This window comes from Notamacropus eugenii, chromosome 4 (genome assembly GCF_028372415.1).
Source record: "Notamacropus eugenii isolate mMacEug1 chromosome 4, mMacEug1.pri_v2, whole genome shotgun sequence".
Classification (NCBI taxonomy): domain Eukaryota; kingdom Metazoa; phylum Chordata; class Mammalia; order Diprotodontia; family Macropodidae; genus Notamacropus; species Notamacropus eugenii.
The window spans coordinates 208,366,336-208,378,501 of NC_092875.1; the positions used below are offsets into that span (position 1 = coordinate 208,366,336).

The window sequence follows — 12,166 nt, forward strand, 5'->3', positions numbered from 1 at the left end:
TCTATGTGTACATGTTGTCTTTTCCATTAGAAGGTTAGCTCTTCAGGCCTAGGAACTGTTTTTTCTTTCTCTTTGTATCCCAGTGTTTCCAGTGGTGCCTGGCACACAGCAAGTGCTTAATAAATGATTTTAATCAACTTCTTGATGACTATTTCAGTTCTTTGTAAAGAAAGATTTCTTAACTGTGGGAGCTGTCTACAAGTTAAATGGGCTTCCTTGAGAGGTAGGGGATTCCCCATCACTGGATGTTTTTAGTTAAGAGTCTGAATCACCACTGGTAGGGGGTATGGAAGAATGGTTTTCATTCAGTGGTAGGTTAAATTGGATAACCTTTGATGCTCATTTCTACACTGAGATTCTGTGATTCTGCATGGAAAAACTCCAAGTTGTTTCATATTTTCTTAGAAAATAATATTAGAATGCTCAAGGGCAAGGGATTTGACATTTTTTTCATATTTTCTGTTCAGACAATCGTTTGCCTCTAATTAGTTTTCAATTTTTAGCTGTTTTTCAGTACCATCACCTTCAACATCAAAGACTATTTGTAAAGTGTCTACACGTTACCAGTGTGAAACCTGAACCAAAAAAGAGATTTAATTTAATCTCATTCAGGCATTTCAGCTGAGTCAGGCCAATCAGGAAGTGACTAAAGAATCAGTTAGCTTGAATAACTACTGGCATCAACAACAATAATTATGGAAAAGGAAAAAAACAACCCTAAGTCTTGAAAAAGTAAGAATCTAAATAAGATTTGATATAGAGGAGTATATCAATGGAACAAGAGTTAGGAATGGGAAATTGATAGGAGTCTTTAAAATGTCAAAGAACAGGGTGTCATAGAATCACACAAGGTTAGACCTGGAAAAGATCTGAAATGCCTTCTAATTAAACATCAAGATTTTAATCATGAAAAAAGTTGGGCATAAAGTGGTCCTTGCCCAGAGTTCCTCAGTTAGTAAGAATCAGAACTGAGATTTAAACTCAGTTCTCACTTTAAGATCAGTCTTCTTTCTAATACCATCAGGATGTCTCTATATACAATTAAAAAATAAAAATAAAAAATGATGACTAGCTATCACCACAATGTCTAAGTTTGCTGAAATTCGGGTAAAGGATTTGAAGATATGATGGATCATAAGAAATTTCAGATACAAAAGGGAAGTGAATTAACTTACCATTTATAAAAGAAATCTCTGTGGCCCTTATTCCCATTTCCACACACTACAGTTAATGCTGCTGTCACTATGAAACAAGGATGGTCTTTTCCAGCAATCGTGCAATTAACTTGTACCACTAATGCATTTTTGAAGAGAGGCATACCCAGGGGCCCAGCAGTTGACTGCTTTTACTCTACCTGACAAAGAACCCAGGCTAGTGGCCAAACAGTTAGAATAGAACTCTTCTGTAAAGGTTGGATGGTGGTGGTGTAGTTCTTGTTATCTTTGTTAAAGATTTTCACAGTGTTTTTATTCATTTGTCTTCTCTAAAGGTTTTAAAAGAACAGAAGATTTAAGGAGGTACAAATCTTTGTTTCAAGCTATCAAAGTCCAGAATCACTCATACTATAGACTAATAATTATAGCTATACTCATAAATTAGTGTATTCAATTCAGAAAATAAAGTCAGAATGCTCAAGTGCATGGGATTTGACAAATCAAGTACTCAGACTCATACACCCATTTGAATCACTAGACATGCAGTTCTCAAAAATCAACTGAAAGACATTTTTGAGCACCTTTCCATGCTCAGTATAATCCAGTAGATGTGTAAGACACAGTCAATGCCCTCAGCCTTACAAAAAGAAGAAATCCCACAAACACACCTCTGAATAGTAGACCATATAACCTATTTCTCATTCTTTTAACCTATGGTGGTGAAACCAATTTCTTTGCCACAGCTAATTAATTTACCTTTGAGTTTCTTCATTCTTTTGACATTTGTGTGCCAAACATAGGTTTGGCACAATTATGGGAATCTCATTAGGCATCTCTGCCATAGGAAAAGCATGTTGTTGGCAGCTGTGAGAGGTCTTATGGGAAAACAAGGTTTCATTTAAAAAAAAATGTACATGGCACTCATATACGCTCCATATATATAAGTTAAAAGAGCATAGTTCCTGTTTGGATACATGTGAAATGTTATAAAAGAACTAATTAAAGGTAAGTGAGGTTTTTCTTCCCTTTGCCCCTTTTAAGGTCCTATTAAGTATTTTAGAATTACAAAATCAGATATTTAATGCAAAACCACAGAATTTCCGAATTGAAAGAGACCCCAGGAGCCAGCTAGTTCAAGCCAAAACACTTGAAAAATAATTCTACTGTAATATACTTGACAAATGGCCACACAGCCTTTGTTTGAAGACCTCTGATGAAAGGGAAATCATGATCTACAGAGATGGCCCACTGCACTTTTAAACAGTTATATTATTAGGAATTGTTCCCTTATATCAGCCTAAATTTGTCTCTTTGTGACTTTTCCCCAATGCTCTTAGTTCTCTTCTGGGGCCAAACAGAACATGTTTAATCACTCTTCCACAAGACAACTTTTCATATACTAGAAGACAGCTATCATGAACCCACTTTCCCTACTTCAACCCTCTCCCCACTCCCATCACTTTACAACTTCTCTTTTCTAGCTACACATTCTCATTTTCTTCAACCCATTATCATATTGCATGATCTCAAAATCCTTCATCTTCTTTACCTTTGTGTCAATGTGTTCAAGCTTGTCATTGTCCATCCTAAAAGGTAATACCTGGGATAATACACAATACTCTAGATATGGTCTGAACAGAGTACAATATGGTGGAACTATCAGCTTCTTATTCTTAAAAGGAGCTTAATGAAATCTAAGTTGGCACTAGCTTGGGTTGCCATATTACAGTGCTGAATCACACTGAGCCTGTGTAGTCCACTAAACCCCTCAGATATTCTTCATATCAACTTCTGAATAGCCAAGAGTCAACTATTTTGTATTCTTGAAATTAATTTGGAAACCCGAGTATAATAAGACTTTGCACTTATCCTTTAAAATTTTCATCTTATTAGATTTAGGACAATGTTCAAGTCTGTCAAGTTCTTTTTGAATGGTGACTAATTTACCCAGTTGATGAACTACCCTTCTCAGCTTTGTGTAAACTACAATTAGACATGCATGCTATCTTATGCCTTTATTCAAGTCATTGATAAAAGTGTCAAATAAAGTGGGCAAAGCACAGATCCCTGGGGTACTTCACCAGTGACCTCCTTCCAAGATGAGATCAAGTCATTAATGACTATTCTTTGAGCCTGGCAATTCAACCAGTTCTGAATCTGATTAGCAGCAGTACCATCTAACTCCTATCTCAATTTCTTCCACTATAATAGTTAAAAAAAAAACCAAAACTTATCAACTGCTTTGCTAAATTCAGATAAACTGTATTTATAGTTTCCTCTGGACTATTATCTGGCCGTAAGTCAATCAAAAAAAAAAAAAAGATTTAAGAGTTCAAACATTCTAGAAAGGAATTTAGAATTCTGTTAAAGAAGTAATTAAAGGATCCCACGGCTAGGCACATAGCCTAAGGAGGTCAAGAGTGGAGAGAAAGATCCCATATATACCAAAATATTAATAATAGTTTGGTTTTTTTGTGTGTGAAAGCAAAGAACTGGAAACAAAATAGATGCCTACAGACTGAGGAAGGCTAAAGAAATTGTGGCACATAAATGTAATGGAATATTGTACCACAAGAAATAATGTAAAGAATTCAGACAAACATGGGAAGATGCATATGAACAAGATGAGTTAAGCAGAAGAAAATAATATATACAACGACCACAACAATGTAAAGAAAAGAACAAAGAACTTGAAACTGAAAGCAGTGTAATTATAATGACGAAGCTTGACTCTGAAAAGGAGAGGGATGAAAATATACATTTTTCCCTTCTTTGAAAAAGTGGGAGACTATGTATGTAACACTTCATATACAATTAGACTTGATTAAAGAACTGGTTAATTTTGCTGAACTACCTTCTTTCTCTTTTTTTCTTATTACAATTGGTGGGTTTCTGGATAGGGAAAGAAGAAAGGACACATTTGTAAATAAAAGTGATTTTTAAAAAAAGATAAGATTTAAAAAATGCAAACCTTTTAAAAGATAAGATTAGTCTCTTCTTAATGAATGCAGGATTATTCTAATCACTGTTAGTTTGTTTAACTTAGTTTTTTTAAATCAAAGTCATTATTTTTAGACCTTTACTAACCATCCCTTTAATAATACATTCTAAAATGTTGCAGGAATCAGATCAAACTTACAGTCCTATTGTTGACAACTTCTTTCTGAAAACTAATATTTTCCTTTTTCCAACCTAGAAATACCTGTTGTGTTTTCAATAAACTTAACCCCCCTCCCAAAAAAGTGGTAACATGGGCATATCAAAGATATTTGGTTGGATGTACCAAACAAATATTTCAGATTTTCCAAATCTGCATAAGCAAAATGGAGTCCAGAGGGGGTTTCTGAGAAACACATGAACATGTCTTGAGAAACCTCCTTATTTCCCATTGGCTGAACTTTGTCGAACTTTTGGACTTTCTTGATTTCTCCATGAGCAAATTCATCACTGGGAGATCTTATCATTCTGCAAACTGAATTAGCCTTGTTATTCACATCTCATCTGTACCCTCTGCTTCTCTGATTAGAGGGTAAAGTCACATATTTCTCCACTGAAGAAGAGGGGATTGGACAGACATCTCCTCAGACATCTCTTTCAAACCAGACTATGCTTGGGTTTTTTTTTTTTTTACTTCTCCACCATACTCTGAGATTTTCTTTTTTGTATTTATATTGCCAGTGCTTAGCATAATGTCTAACATATGCTAGGCACTTAAAAGTTTATTGACTACTGACATGACATGACATGACTTCTTAGTCCTCATCTTCTTCTACCTTTCTATAAGGTTTGACACCATTGACTACTCTCTCTCCCTGAGAGTAAAAGTGGTTTAATTTAGTAAAAGCAATTTAATTTACTTAAGGCATAATTTATAGAATTAAATCATCAATGTTAAAGAAGGCTTTCAGTGCATGAATAAAAATACCTATATTAGGTATTTACTGAGTTCCAGGGCAAAACACTGGAAATACAAATACTAAGGTGTGAAGATCCATGCCTTCAAGAGACTTCCACTTAAATGGGGAAGATAGTGCCTATAGCAGAACTGTGTCCAGGGAGTGGGGTATGGGTCTGGGAAGTCATAGGAATGGTGCATAGAGCATATTGATATGCCCACTCCAGAAATAACAATGATGTTGACTTGATTAGTGTTGCTGGAGCAAGAGTTAGAAAGCAGAGGAAGGGAAGGTGGCAATGCTTTGTAGTAGGGCAGAGAGCAAGAAGAAAGTTGGGGTACAGCATGGTCAGGTCTGGGACTGAAAGAAATTATTTAAGAGGGGGCTCTTCAGAAACACATAGACATGGCCACTTCTCAATTCTTATCCTCCTTTACCTTTCTTAAGTATTTGTTGACCTCCCACTTCCCCCTTTATAATCTCTCTTCTCTAGATTTTCTTCTGCTCTCTTTTGGCTTTCTTCCTACCTATCTGAACGCTCCTTCACAGCCTTCCTTTGATGATTTGTTATCCACATCATGAGCACAGATGTGAATATATCTGAAGGTTTCATTGTAGGCCTTTTACAAAATCTATACTCCCCTTACCTACCAAGATATGCATAAGGACTATATGACTACAACTATAAACCTCTGCTTACAGAATTAAAGACCTAAAAATATTAATTGCTCATGGATAAGATGAGACGGTGTAATAAAATGACAATACTACATAATTTAATTTATTCTATGTATACCAATCAAATTACCAAAGGATTGCTTTACAGAGCTAGAAAAATAATAATAAAATTCACATGGAGGCAAGCAAGGTCAAGAATCTCAAGAGATATAATGAAAAAATGGGGAGTGGAAATAAAGGAAGCCTTGTAGTGCCAGATATGAAACTAAATTATAAAGCAGGAATTCTCAAAACAATTTGGTACTAGTAAACAAGAGAGATCAATCAGTGGAACAGATCAGGTACACAACAGAGTAAAGCATATGAATCTATCAGCCTAGATTTGATAAACACAAAGACTCCAACAACTAGGATAAGGATTTACTATTTGATAAAAATTACTGGGAAAATTGGACAACAGCATGAAAGAAGTTAGGTTTAGATCAATACTAAGGAAAGTTCTGAATGAATATGTGACCTAAATATAAAAAGTCACATCATTAAAAAAATCAGTAAAACATGGGAAAAATTACCAGATCTATTGTAGAAGAAAAGTTCAAGGCCATACACAGAATGGAAAGGATCACAGAAGATAAAATTCATGGTTTTGCCTACATAATATTTAAAAGTTTCTGTGTAAACAGATCCAATAAAGCTAAGATTAAAAGTGATACACTTAACTGGGAAACATCTTTGCTGCAAATTTCTCTAATAAAGATCATTTCTAAGATATATAAAGAACTGATTCAAATTTATAATAAGTTATTCCCCAATTGATAAATGTTATAAAGATACAAACAGGTAAATCACTATGAATCAGAAAAATGAAAACTGAAGCAATTTTGAGATTTATAATCATAAGATTGACAAAGATGATCAAAGAGGAAAATGATGCATGGAGGTATGGAAAATATGGACATTGGTTAGTGGACCTATGAATGGGTACAACCATTCTAGAAAGTGATTTGGAATTACACACAAAGTTACTAAGCAGTATATGCCTTTGTTTCAGCTATACCACCACTTCTAGGTACATAACCAAAAGAAATCAAAGAAACAGGAAAAGGTCCTGTGTGTACAAAAATAGAGCAGCTCTTTTTTTTTTTTTGTGGTTGCAAAAACCTGGAAATTAAACTGATGGTAATCAATTAAGGAATGGTTGAATAAAACGTAATAAATGAATGTGATGGAATACTTTTTTGCTCTAGGATATGAGGAAAGAGATAATTTCAGAGATATAGAAAAACTTGAATGAATTGATGAAGAATGAAGTGAGCAGAACGAGAACACTTTATACCGTAACTTCAATAGTATAAAAATGAATAACTTTGAAGACTTTAATAAACTGATGAATAAAATGAGAGGAATCAGGACAACAATTAATATAATAACAACGGCAATACATTTTATAGCATATTTATTTAAATTTTTCTATGATAAAACAACTTTAAAATCTGTAAAAACTATCATTAATGCAATGATCATTCACAATTGCAAATCGTTGATGATGAAATATGTTAGCTGCCTCCTGCCAGAGAGGTGCTGGGGTTTAGGATGTAGAATGAAAACTATATTTTTCTGAACATAGTCAATGACAGAATTCATTTTGCTTCACCATGCATTTTTGTTGCAAGTAATTTGTTTTTCTTTTCTCTCCTTTTTCAATGGAGCAGGAGGTAGGAAGTAGAGAAAATAGATTTCTGTTAATTTTTCTTAAGAACAACTTTAAAAAAATAAAAGAAAAATAGAAATTCATAAGAGAAAGTGTCTAGGAGGAGACGGTAGCCAATAGTGTCAAATACAGAAAGTTCAAAAAGGGTGATGACTGAGAAAAAGCTGCTGGAGTTGACAACTAAGAGATCATAGGTAATTTTGTAAAGAGCAGTTTTTGTTGAGTGATTATATTAGAAGTCAGATCTGAAGAGGCTGATAAGTGAGTGGGAAGTGGCAAAGTAGGAGCAACTGTCTGGATTTGGGGAAAAAAGGCAGTGTATTTAATGACTCACTTTTCTTAAATCATAGGCCTATCTACCTTTGATAATTTAATAGTTGCAAGACCACAGGTAAGTTATTTAATCTCTTCAGGCTTCAGTTTACTCATCTCTAAAATGGGGATAATAAAATCTTCACTACGTTTTTTCACAGGATTGCTACAATGCTCAGATGAGACAATGTATAAGACACCACACGCTTTAAAAAGGTTTATGTCAGGTATCTTCATAATTCTTACCATCATCACTATTAACGCTGTTCTGATATTTTTCAATGGAGTTCACAGAGAAAAAAATCCTGGGACAAGTTGTTATCTTGTGATTATTCTTTTAGATTTAATGTTCTACATAAAATTGCACAGATGGATAAAATGAGTGCTTATTGTAACTGAATGTAAGTATTACGATAGAGGTTAATTACTAGCAGTAGTAATATGTAAACATCAATATTCTTCTAGTAAAAAAAAAATAAAATAGCAATAGACTTTCCCTTTTTGGTTTAGAGGGAAAAAGTGGACCAAAGGATTGAAGTTACAAAGAAGTAGGTTTAGGCTTGATTTCAGAGAAAAAAAAATTCTAACAGTTTGTAATTGTCAGTACCCCAAAAGGTGGTTGTGGGAGGTAGTAGGATCCCTCTCACTATATGTCTTCTAACAAAGGCTGAATGATGATTACTCATCAGATGGATTGTAGAGAATGTTCTTTTCAGATACACACGGGACTACACGACTGCTGAAATCCATTTCAATTCTGTAATACTGTGGTTCTTATCCCTAAGGCTCTTCTAAGTTCTAAGTCTCTTATCTGTAGATCTTTGGTTTCGATCTTTAGAAAACATTCAATTGTGGGGAAGAGGGGGGCACAGGAATCACATTCATTGAATTATCTGGCTAATTTAAAAGGACATAACTTTTCCAGAAACACTGATCTTCTGTCCTTCAGAAGTCTGGTTGGCATTTATTTCAAATCATTTTTTTATGTTTCTTATTGCTAATCAGATAATTTGACATTAAAACTTAGATTGAGAGAACCTAACTGTAAAAACCTGTGTACTTAATCAGCACTTTTATTTTTAAGAGGAAGAGATAAATTATGACGAAATGAGTGATCTCAGGAATTTTTTTTCTTAAGGAAATGGAAAGAAGAACTACAAAAACAACTTTCAAGGATATGTTCTGGGGTAAGTGAGTATTTAACTGAAATACTTGACTTCCAACTCTTCAATTAAAATACAGTGAGCATTGACACTTAAAATGATGACCTCAAACTTCTGAAGCAAGAAAGATTTAGTTATAACCAGTATACTCTACCTACTAAGTCCAGTAATTAATTTCAAAAGGCCTTTCTTTGATAAAAGTATGAAATAAAAACAAAAAAAATCTGGAAAACATTCAATTACTAAGCAAAATCACTTTTAAAAAATCAATAAACCTCATTCTCCAAGCATTATTGTATACTGGGTTTTTGGTTTTTTTTTTTTTACATTTCATGGAATGTTTACCTTATTTAAATTTATTCTATGATGCATGTCTGAAAATTATTCAGGTATTCCAGGTTCATAAATTTCCTACTTACAAATTAGAAGGTCTCTAAAAGGGAAAGGTATCATATGCAATAACATTTTTTCTGTTTTGAAGGTACAATTCTACCTATTAATAAAATGTTAGGTTTACATTAAAATCTGAAAAAAATTACCTATTTTATTAATATAAGGAAAACTGAGGCATGCTTTTAAATTTTATTAAAGTGATATCTATGAAAATAAAAAAATAGGGTCAATATAATATTTAAAAAGAGACTTACCAAGTTTTCTCAAGAAACTCTGGTACTTTTATTTACATCTATTGATTTTCTTAAGTAGAAATGCCTCACAGCTTGCCAGGAGTACAAAAATCAAGACTGAGATGGCCTTACCAAATTAACTTCTCATTTGCAAAAGGGAAAAATGAAGATAGGAATACACTATATGCAGGACCTTTTTTGAGTATCCACTTGATTATAGTCACATGAGTCAGATTATTCTGGTAAGTTGTTCTCTTACCTTATTTAGAGTAAACAAAGGTTGCTAGTAAAATAAATTTTTATGCTTGATTACTAATTCTGTTAAGTTCATAGTGTAGTATACATTAACTGAAAAAGGAAGCACTATTCAGTCTCCTGGCAAAGAATTATTTGTTACTGTTCAGTTGTTTTTAAGTCACATTTGGACTCTCTGTGACCCTACTTGGGGTTTCCTTGGCAGAAATACTGGAGTAGTTTGCCATTTCCTTCTCCAGCCCATTTTTTGAGGAACTGAGGCAAATAGGGTTAAGTGACTTGCCCAGGGTCACATAGCTAGTGAGTGTCTGAGGCCAGATTTGAACACAGGAAGATGAGTCTTTATGACTCCAGGATTAGCACTCTATCTACTGTGCCATCCAACTGCCCATAAAGACTTATTACCCACACTACTTTTAAAAAATGAAATTTTAGGGGAGTGGAGGGAAGTATACCGAGGTCAGGGTGCTGACAACCAATAGCTTATCCTTTAATATAAGCCTAAAAATTCTGGGTGAGCTAGAGAACTGAATCTAACTCAATATCCTCTCTGAAACAAGAGGACTTTGGTAAGGATATCAGTCACTCAAATAGTGTGTAACAGGTACCCTACTATGTGTCAGGACTGTGTTAAGTTAGCACTTGGGATAAAACACAAATGAAACATTCTATTAGGGTAGACAACCTGTAAGGAAGCAGGGATTTGATCCCCGCCACCCCCATCCCCATCCCTGCCCCCAAATCCTTTCCAGTTGATGTACAACAGTAACATAAAGCAAAGAGTAGATAACAGAAGAAATTAACAAGGCATTAACACTGTGATCTCTTTATGAATTGTGAACAACTCTTTTTTTCTGAAGGAATTCAAGGAAGCTACCTCATGGGCAAAAATTGGCACACTTCTGGAGGGCTTTAACTTGCTACGCACTGGGTAAGTCTGATGATTCTGGGGATTGTAACTCAGGAGCTACATAGAGGGGAGCCTATAGACAAGGCAGCCTTGAGGGACAAGGAAGGAGGAGGGGATTTTTCCAGCCATGGCAATAGAGGTACTCACCCAGAGGGCCATACCTCATCCACTAGTTGAAAAGTCAGTTTGAAAGAGTTTAAGGCACAATTCAAATAGCAAAGACACTTAATCCATATAGAGCTAAGCCACTTAAAGAAGGAAATAGCAGAAAAGAGAGTCGTAAAGAGCTATCTCTAGCAATCCAAAGTACACGGCAGTCTGTGAGAGCTCAGTAGAGGAGCCCAGGCTGCTCCAGGCCTGTGGGAGAGAGTGAGGACTCCCCTGGGAGACAGGATAGATTCCCCAGGTCCCTGGCTATAGATGTGGTGAGTAGCCTTGGCCATGGGTTCCCTACATGCACCTTATGATCATAGTATTCTTAGGTCTGTACCCATTCTTTCCATGGAAACAATGTGTAATTGTGGGAGAGTGTTCTGTGGTTTTATGGGTTTTATGAGGGGCATATTTAGTAGCTGCTGTTCTGATTATGACATATAAATGAATACCTCTGTGAAGTGCTAATTTTTTATCTGATCACTGATTTATTAATGGAAAGTTCCCCGGTAGGGGGCTTGTGTTGGGGAGTAGCATCCACCCTCTGGGATCCTGGCCAGCAAGAGCAAGTTGGGGTGGTATTCCTGAGGAAATGCCATATACTGAATAAGTGCGCACGTACACACACACACACACACACACACACACACACACACACACACACACACACACACACACACACACACACACACACACACACACACACACACACACACACACACACACACACACACACACACACACACACACACACACACACACACACACACACACACACACACACACACACACCCCCGCCAAGGTAATTTCACAAGGGAAAGCACTACTAGTTAAAGGAATGAGGAAGAGTTAAGTAAGTTCCCCAGTTCCTTCTCTCTGAGTAAATATACACTAATTACATAGATATATGGGATATCTTTGCCTTCATTTTTTGCATCTGTCTAAGAGGCAAGCATGCTATGAGTGGGTCAGGATAATAGTCATAGAACTAGCAACAGACCTTCGAGGTTACCTCATCAAGATTCCATTTTACATGAGGAAAGTGAGGTTTACAGGGTTTGACTTGTCCAATGTCACGCAAGCAATAAGGGGCAAAGCTGGAATCGGAACCAGGTCCTTGGATTCTAAATCTAGAGCTCTTTTCAAGGCATCTTGGTGCCTTTCACAGCAAGTAACTGAAGGCCTGAAGTTACAACAGGACAAGCAGCATGGCACAGTGGAAAAGACAGTGGCTTCAGAATAGGAGGAGGACCTAGATTTGAATTACGATTGCTAGTTACTACCTGTGTGGTCTTGGGTAAGTCACTT

General features: G+C 35.5%; 1 protein-coding gene across 2 annotated transcripts in view; it reads right to left on the reverse strand.

The window, feature by feature from the left end:
- Nucleotides 1–12,166, reverse strand: part of ZNF407 (zinc finger protein 407) — a 609,391-nt gene that overhangs the window by 21,894 nt on the left and 575,331 nt on the right. The window lies entirely within an intron of this gene.